The sequence below is a fragment of the Melanostigma gelatinosum genome, assembly GCF_949748355.1.
Source record: "Melanostigma gelatinosum genome assembly, chromosome: 19".
Lineage (NCBI taxonomy): Eukaryota > Metazoa > Chordata > Actinopteri > Perciformes > Zoarcidae > Melanostigma > Melanostigma gelatinosum.
The window spans coordinates 15,294,145-15,304,381 of record NC_136652.1 but is presented as its reverse complement, the minus strand read 5'-3'; positions in this window follow the sequence as shown (position 1 = coordinate 15,304,381).

The window sequence follows — 10,237 nt, the reverse complement described above, 5'->3', positions numbered from 1 at the left end:
TCATAAATAAGGGAGATTAAATTAATAGACTGGGGATGTGTATCGCAATTCCACCCTCAGAAATGATGTATACTGTGTGAGCCACTGTGTGGTCTAAAAACTAATTACAGGATGGTTTAGGAAAGAGGAGACATACATCTGTCACCTTTTTCTGAAGGGTGCATAATACGAGATTTGGAGAATTTCACTTGCCTCTCGAGCCGGCGGCTCGTAGCTAACGGGCTAACAGCCCCAATGTACAAACTAGGGCAAATGTGCTGACAGAGGTAACAGGTTGTTTTTGTTTTACCTGAGGGGGAACCAGAGGGTGGGTGCAACACTTCTGCGACAGCGCTGTCTGTCGAGACGGCGTTATCAGCTGTATGAGAGCAGTGCAGAGAGGCATCCGTGAGCTAGCCAGTTGGGCACACTCACACGCATGAACATGCACTAAAAGCCCGCGCTGCCGGCCCGGTTATGTCAACAAAGCAGGGAGAAACTCTGATAACAACACACACAGAGGGAGAGCCACTTTATTCTGTGCTCTGGTAGGCATTACTCCGCTACATCTTTACATAGATAGCAGTTGTTTGTTGCTTTATTGGGGCTCTGAATGTCGTATATTGCTCCTTTATTAAAGTTAAGAAAATATGAAAAAGAGGCAGGATATAGAAAGAGGAAGCAAGAAAAAAAGAGAGGGGAGACGGGCTGAGGACAGAGGGCTGAGGACAGAGAGGAACTTGGCATCGTCGGTCTTCCTTTTAAAGCGGAAAGGCAGAGGAGGCAAAGAGAGAGCGATGGAGAGCTGGGGAGAGAGGGGGAATTTACTAAAGCAGCTCAAGAGGGCCCTCATTACGATATTAAACAAGATTTAATAAGTGAGAGTGATTTGATGAGGTGATTATCCTGGCCCATTAATCAAGCAGGCTTCTGGCCTTGCTGTAATATGGCCCATCTTTCCCCCTGTACCAAAGCCTCTTTAGACGCTGAGCTCCTTACTGCACTAAAGGCGCTTCAGAAACAACACCAGGCCAACAAAAAAAATAAAAAAATGCATATTACATCTCATCTCTCAAGCCTGCGGGTATTTTTGATGCTTTTGGTGCATCTGGTAAATTGAACTCCTTAACATCTGGGTCAGAAAGTAAAGTCTTATCAGAGGGGGCTGAAAGTGATAACTGGCAATGATAACGAGAAAGCATCTGTTGGCTTTAAGGCTTTTGGTTCGAGAACAGAAGGAAGTTGCACGGATTTCACTGGATTGTCGGGTTTTGTAGAGAGGTAGGGGAAGCCTTGTGTGTGTGTGTGTGTGTGTGTGTGTGTGTGTGTGTGTGTGTGTGTGTGTGTGTGTGTGTGTGTGTGTGTGTGTGTGTGTGTGTGTGTAGGCTGATTCATAGAATGCTTCTCAGTAAAATGAGGTACAAGTTACAAGGGTGAGCACGATCTGCTCTTTATGCTCATGCAGTAATACATTAATATGATTGACAGACCTTACCATACTCCCTAGGGCTGCAACTTCTTTCTTATTTCTTATTTTGGCTTTTGATTAATCTGTTGTTTCATTTAAAGTTTTAGATTTTTCAGTTTAAAGTTTTCGAAAATAGTGAAAAATGGCCTGTTCAAATTTCTGTTTTCAAATTCCTTTTTTTGTTTCAAATCCCATAAAGTGGTCAATTTATAATGATGTGAAACACAAAATTCTCACATTTGTCAAGCTGCAACAAGCACATGTTGAGCATGTGTGCTTGATAAGTATCTTAAATAATGAATCCATTATTAAAATAGATGGTGATTCATTTACTGTCAACTGATTAATCAATTAATTTACTAATAGATTCAGCCTTAACACCATCATTTCTGTGTATGTAATGTGATGTACAGCAGCTGTTGTTTAACTTCGGTCAGCACCGGAATTCTCTCCCTGTTTTTTAGACGTGGAGGTTTGACTTCCTGTCAGATAAAGTCTGATGTGGACAGTTTCTACTTGATATACTGCGAGTTAAAGATGCGTACCAGCTAAATGGGATGATGAATTAACAAAGGAAATGGCATATATTGATATGTTGTGGTTTGTTTCCTAAAGCAAAATAGGTTTTATGAATGAGCCATAAAGGACTCTGACACATGCCAGTCGAGAGTCTGGAATGTCGTATTTTACTATTTAATGCCAAGAAGCAGCTACGTATGTGTAGAACCAAAATGCATCATTTTCTTTGCTCTAAAAGAAAGACATGTCTTAAGCAATTAATTGGTCAATCGATTATAAAAATGGTTTTGATAAGATTTGCAGATTTTTATATATACTGAAATATTTTGGTTCTGGACTGTTGCTTGGATATAACAAGGAATTTAAATGCGTCACTCTGTGGCCGTGATGTTATTTTTCACTATTTCCTGACATTTTAGAGACAGACAATAATCAGGCGATCACTCAATAATAAAGAAATTGTTACAGACTAAAAAAACCTAATTCACAAACTAACTGCAGGCTGAATCACTGGCATGCTAGCTCGGTTAAAGTAAGAGTTTAGATTATCACTGCAAAGGTCTATAGACACATCTAAATCCTAGAATTAAAGCACAATAATAAATCACCCTGGAGGCACATTTGCCTCTAAAGCAATGTAATGTTCTCCTCACAGTGGAGTAAATCATAGCTCTCGGTCAGCCATGTGCCTTCAAAACTTTCTAAACCTTTTATGGGTATAATCATTCAACATGTCCAGTTCTGTATTATCCAGATGCACATAAATAATAAAAGATGTATAATATACCATGTGGAATGATATGATAGAGCAGTTGAGTCAAAGACAAGAGGTTAACTATAACCTCAAGAGTGGGAGAGAATAGGTATTACAAAGACAGCCAACCCCCCCAAAAACATTTTAAAAGCTCAAGTGGAAGAAGATTACCTCAAAGCAGGCGTGGGACGGAGCTTTTTCTGGGAACTGCCTGAGAATATTAATACAATAAGCACAGAAAATATAATACAAGAATGTTTATATCAACGTAATCCGGAGAGATGAGGCCAAACCAACCTGGACTATAATCCCAAGGAGAAGTTCTCCTGGTTATCTGTCATCTGGGACACACACACACACACACTTATGGAGACACACTCACACACAGTGCCTCTCCATGTCTCGTCCTGGGTTCAAATAATCAACAGATAATCTTCAAGAGGATGCTGTCCCTTTGGTCTCATCTTTACTGAAATGTCTCACCGGCAGTAAGGGTCGAGCGGTTAACTGCTGGGTTAAGCTATCAATAAAAGGTCAGCGTGTTAATATTTCTATTAACAGTATCAGGTTTAAATCATGTTTGACCTGATACTGATTACTATCTGGACAGTAGAACGGTTGCTTGTTGGCAAAGATCCTATATGTGTTTTAAGTTCAATTGAACTCATCCAGTGCCATTTTTTTGCAATCTAACAATGATCTAAGCATGAAATAAGTCCCTCAGTAGGTCCCTTAGAGCTTTAGAATTCAGCTGCACACAGTTGGAATCAACTTCCTGCTGATTTTAAATGCACCCCAAATTTTACCATTTTAAAATGAAAATGGAAACTCTCGCATTTATTTTTCTCTGCACTATTCAATTTTTTTAAACTTATTTCCTGTATTTCATTCAATGTTTTCTGTTTCAATTATTTCATTTTTCTCACTATTACGCAGCGTTGTTCTAATGAGTTTATTTGCCTCATGTCAAATCCTTTGGATTGCCTCTTTATTTGAAATGTATACAGATTTACTTGCCTTGCCTTTATAATAAAACAGTTAGATAATAATGATGAAGCAATTAAAGCAGAATAACTGTCATTAAGGAACACCTCGAGGGAAGAACAGGTAGACTTGAAGGACAGATACAGAATTTGGTAGCTGACACTGAGGGCTGTAAGACAATGTCGCCTTGGCGAGTAACTTTCTCTCTCTCTCTCTCTCCCTCTCTCTCTCTCTCTCCCCCTCCGTGTTTCTGAACAGCGTAATTTGAGTAAATGACAGGGGAACATCTGCTGTGCATAAGAGAGAGGCCAACACTTTAACATGCAGATGTCTCTCTCCATCTGCATTAATTCAATAATTACCGCAATGGAGGGAGGGAAAAAAAATCTTTTTTTATAGCTTAAGACAATGTTATCTGTGCCAGTTGGTATGGGGAGGGCAAAAGGGAGGGGGATGAGTGTGTGCGTGTGTGTGTGTGCATGTGCTGCTGGAGGTTTGTGAGAGGAGGGGTAGATTATTACACCATTTAGCCAGAGCAAGCTGTCACTTTGTGGAGGATCTCACTATTTCCATTGTGCCCTTGGTGAGCCACTGGCAGACTCCAAGTGACCGATGATGCCTCAACGACACCACTTTGTCACCGGACGACCAACATTCGTTATATGTTTGTGTGTTCTTGCATGTGTGTGTGTGTGTGTGTGTGTGTGTGTGTGTGTGTGTGTGTGTGTGTGTGTGTGTGTGTGTGTGTGTGTGTGTGTGTGTGTGCAGTCCATCAGCCGAGGTTTCTGAATCCCCAATTAAATTAAAGGGAATTTGAGGCAACACCAAGGGATGACGGGTCAAGGCTTTGACATACCGCTGAATCAGTCCTGGTGAAATTTAAAATGTCAGGCAATCACATTTTGGTTGGCACCATCAATTACAATAAAAATATTGGGCCAAGGAGAGAATTAACATGTAATAGTTTCCATTTAAATAGAGCTAATTACTTCATTGAGAGGTGGGCTCCAGTATCTCATTTTCATCAAAAGCATTTATAAAGCAATCAGACAAATCTGATTATAATGTCCTTGTTGGACGAGTGGAAGAGCTGACATGTGAAAAATGATTTCAATGATATGAAGAGGTTACTTTCTGCACAGTACAACTAGAAGTTTTGTTTAAGTCGTTTACCTGGAGATCTAATTGTGCAACAACAGTAGCAGGTTGTAGAATAGATGGACATGTGTTCCATCAACAAGCATACCGATGCTCCGACAACCTTTGACAGCACACAGTAAAGCTCACCCTGTCAATGAGTGGCTTTCGGATACACACAAACAATTAAAGGATGTTTCACTCTACATAAAGGATTACACACATAGATAAACATACAACCTGACATAATACCCATGAGTATGCACACACTTGGTCTTACAGCCACACACACACACACACACATATCTGGCTCTTAGATGCCTGCCAAACATAGGGACAAAGGAAACTATTTGTATCCTGAGCAGGCCAACTTCCTTTGATTACAACAGTGCTGCTGTAGGAAACAATGCACAGGCACTATTAATACACCAAGGAGAGAATTCCTCTTAGAGGAAAGCTCAAAGGAGCCATCGGCCGAGCTATTTGCAGACTTACTGACTGACTGATTGGATGACTGACTGCACTATACTTACTGTAGTCTCCGCATCTTGTCTTACTCGACTCCTTCCTTCTTCAAGGACTTCGACATGCTGACACTTATAACATGTGGTGCATTAGCGGGTCAGTGGTACATATTCTTGCACATATTTTCTTTGATACATTTTTCTGGCTGTTGTGGTGATGACAGTTCCAGTTTATTCCAGATATCTAATTGAAGCGAGTGCATGAGAAATGTAACAGATCTCTTCCACTGCTGTATCGCCACCACAGGCTTGTGACATTTGACTGTTGGTAAATAGCTGCCCGGCCACACTTATGGCCGCCTATCCTTTCTAAAAGTGCCCAGTTAAAGAGCATCAAATCCCCACTCGCTAAACCCACACAAGCCCAACCTTCATTAGCATAGCTAACAAACTCCCTGAAAGAGCAACAGTGAGGAGAGAACAATGGCAGTCTATTAAAGGGGGAGGTGAGGGGGTGAGAAGAGGAGACGAGGCCCGAAGCTATTGTTCTGGTCTTATTTAGCCCTTGGTGTCACCCTGCAACTGTTGTCACTTCTAAGTTTAGCCGGACGGCTGAAGAGGACAGGGAAGAGACGGAGGAGGAGGAGGAGGAGGAGGAGGAGGAGGAGGAGGAGGAGGGAAAGATGGAGAACGGAGGGAGGGTATTTGGACAGGGAGAGATGGTGTGAGGAGAAAGAGGGGATGATGAAGGGTGGAGGATAAAATGGAAGATGGAAAGAATGCAGAGTGAAGTGATGTCAGTCTCTGTAACCCAGACATGTTCACAAGTCATGACTCAAGTCTCACGTTAGAGACTTTAGCGATGTCACCGTAACGTTTAGGCGAAACAATATGTCTATTTATAGTCATTTCACAGCAGATGAATTATATCCCAGTAAAAGCAATTCATATCGGTATAAATAAAGAATGCAGTCATGACAGGATACAATTATTGTTGTTTTACTGTTTCTTTGAAATGACCAAAGAACAATGGCAGTATTGCTCGTTTGACTAATATAAGCAAAACTCTTAAGCTTTAGTCTCTTAAGCTACACAAACAAAGTGAACAAGCAGCTAGCACAGTGGAACACCTGAAACACTGACAATTATTTGACTAATCTTGTTTTGTCTCGATGACCTCTTCAAATTTGACCAACATTCCCAAACCAAGATTTTCAGTTTACTATCACATATGACAAAGATAACCCTCAAATGCTCACATTTAACATGCTAAAGTAATCGTGACCATCTTTGCTTAAATAATGTTGCACCTTATGTAAATGAAGCATATATTCTGTTTAGATCAAGGTATTACAAGACCCTGAATTCAGGTTACAACATATTGGACAAATGTCATAGAAGCCGCTCTGAGATCAGTTCAGGTGTACCAAGGGTGTCAGCCCGTCAGGTGCATACAAAACTTTGCTTCAGCAGAAATGTTCACCGTGCCTTGTTACTCTTTTAGAGAGTCAAAGTCATTTCCCCTGCTCTTATGATCTTTCTGAATTTCCTATTGAGTCAGTAAAAAGCGCATAGAGACACAAAAATAGAGAAATAGTGTGTTTGTGTACTGTGGAAACAGAAACAGCAGTGTCAGTGTTTGGACGGCATTAGAGCAAACTAGGATACAAACAGACGACTAAATGAGCCAAAAAAAAAGAGATGAGGCAAGACCCAAGGAGTAAGCAAGAGGGAGACAGATTAGCTCAGCTGTCTGCTCATAAAGCGGCGGAGGGGTGAGGCGCTAAGCCCTCCAGTGAAAGCAGAGCTTAGGTGGGTGACACAGGGCAGTGGACCCCACTCAGCCCACAGTGGTCTGCAGCATAGGGCCTGCGCCAAAGCAAAGACACATGGATAAACAGTGGGAGATGAGGCTCCGCGCTTGCAAAGCCCACCGGGCTAAGACGGCCAGGCAGGCGAGCAGGCAGGCGTCACACACCCCCCCCAGCCAGGAGTGGAGACAGGAGGGTTAAGGCTTAAAGCTTGGCTCCCTAACTGACTGACAAGGGACGAGGCGGGATTGCAGACATTGTGACAGTCGGTGAGTTCATCAGAAAGAATGTAGATGTATCGTATCTTGCTTGGGCTCGGCTCAGGAGAATAAAGGCACAATTACATCGGGTCTTGGCATGCAACCCCCCCCCCCTCTCAAAACACAGCCCAGGATGATCAATTACTCTGTCCCCACTCTCTCCACTGTACGCAAGCACACAGCACCGTCCATCTCTCAAGCCGTGCCCTGCTGATGACCCCAAGTTAGCACAGCAGCCTGGGAATGGCCTGTGCTGACAGGGTCATTGGTATGAGGTGAGAAGGCCTGGTTCACCACTACTGCAAGACCGAAAGTAGCACAGGGTCTTTAACCGCTCTGGATTTCACACACCGCCCCCGTCCCCGACCTCGTGGCAATCGAGGCATTAGCAGCTGCTGTTTTATGAGGTTCCCAATGTGACAACGTGCATCCATCAAGAGTATGCCATAAGTTATACAGTGTATTCTAAGGGTGTAAACTATTTTTTTTTTAAAAGAGTGTTTACGTTGTTTGATCCTTGAAGAGGTGCAGGGGGAAGAGAGCTCCGGCAATGTGCAGATAAATTATGAGACAGTAAAAGTGTAGATTTGCAATAAGCCTTTTAACACAGTTTATCTTCCCTTGGATATCCTGTTGATAATATATACATATACAGAGAATAATACTGGTAAACCATTACATGTTTTCACTGATTTACTTAACAATAAACCAGTCCGCCTACCTTGATCAGTACAAAGCTCAGGAAGACCACACTCTATTGTCTATAATTGAATGGCCCAGTCTGTAAAGTATGATGCCCCCTGTTGTTTACGATGGTCCTCCGTCTGCTTTGATTTCCAGCATCATTCACTGAGTTGAAGACCTGTTCTTCATTGTTTTGAGCTTTTGATACAAGGACTGAAGTTTTGGACCTGGGGCCCATACCTATCACACAGGGAAACACCATTTCATCAATGTTTCACACATGGAATTGAATTTGCTGATGATTGATGAGTAATTCATTTTCACAGAGAAACCTTCCTTAATAAGAGCACACACAAGGCATATTCAAACTTAAAAGGTGTCCCTCTATATCTCTGGCATCACCCTGGACATAGTCACCTGTTTCTGGCTGCTACTAAAATATTTAGATGAATCTGTTAATTATTTTCTCGAATAATAAAATAATAATTTGGTCTATAGAAATAGTGGAAAATGGTATTCACAATTCCCTCTTCTAAGACTGCAACTAGCAAATATTTTTGATGAGTGGTCTGCATTGTTTTTATTTGTTGTTGGCTTGGTTTATTAAAATAAAAAAATGCTAATCACAGTTTACCATAGCCTGAAGGAATGTCTTCAAATAAAATCTAAAATCCAAACATAGTCCCTTTATTGTGATATGCAATGGTGGAACACAGCTAATCCTCACTTTGGAAAAGCTGCTGCTGCAGAAGCTGCTTTGCTTGAAAGATAGCTTAAATATTGAATGCACTGGTCAAAAAGATGAATCAATGAATCGACTAATCTTTGCAGTGCTACTGCTGTCTGTAAATAACGTCAAACTTTGGAACAACATAACTTTGAGTGTCAAATGACTTGGATATGAAGTTTTGTAATAACCGTGTTTAAAACAACTTTTTCTGAATCATTACAAATGTCATTCATTTGAGTTCTGGTCTCTCAAGTCAGGCCGACTGTATCTATTTCATACCTCTGTCCTGTATGTTGTCTGTTCTGTCTCTTATTCCGTTTATTTTCCCGAACAGGGTTTCCTTGAGATCTATTTAGGATTTATTGTTTCTTATTATTTCTCATCATTGGAAATAATAATCCTGTCACCTAATCCCCCACTCCCTCCCTCTTTTTCAGATCATATTCATCAAGATCATCCCCTCTGACAAAGCAAGAAATCAGCGCAGTGGGGAGGTCTAACAGGTCGCGTACTGGAACATGGGGGTTTCCTCCAAATCAAATCAGGTTTCTCTGATGTAATCAAGACGAGACGCCAAAGACGACGACATAATCTCCCAGGGACACGACTCCCTTGCTTGCACATTATTAAAAAATGAGGAGGAACAAATCTTTAGATTGAAAGACTGGAAAAAATGAAATTATAATGAATTGGGGGAAACTGGGGCAAGGTTGGATAAAGCCTTCAGACACAGATGATGGACAAATCTTCACTGTGGTTTGTGTGTGTGTGTGTGTGTGTGTGTGAGAGAGAGAAAGCGAGAGAGCAGACACGCATGTAGCATGTTTGCATAGTTGCTTCTATTTAATATTTCAAATTCCTCAAGATCAAGCTCCTGACCTGAGCGCTCCCTCTGTGTAAAGCAGGTCGTCCCACTAGAAGTCACTTACTGTTGTGGGATAATCTGTCTGTGTCTAAAGTGAGTGGTGGACTGTGATGCATCATGGATGGCCTTCTCGTTCATTGGAGGGTGCACTTGCAATCAACACCCACATGATGGCACAATATGACAAACGTGGACACCAGGAACTTGAGTGCTCTTTCTATTAACCTGACCAGATCTCACCATGATGTACCACATATGATGCAGAATGGAATCAAGGCCAGTGTTGTTGCAGTTACACTTAACTTTTATTCAGTGAGCTGGTCTACAAACGCACAGCTGTCACAACACAGAGAATGGTAATAGAGTAGGCATTAACTGCAAAGGTATTTCTTGGCCTTCACCACCAGGTGGCCTTATCTGACCTTACCTTAAATTGCAACACTGTGGAGGCTATATGTATGTTGGTTTTTGTTTTTAACAGCCTAAACATTGCTTGGCATGGCATCAGATGTTTATGGTGGAAGTTTAATGTCTGAGTGTAAAAAACGAATATTGGGAAAATCATTACGGCTGGTGGTTTGC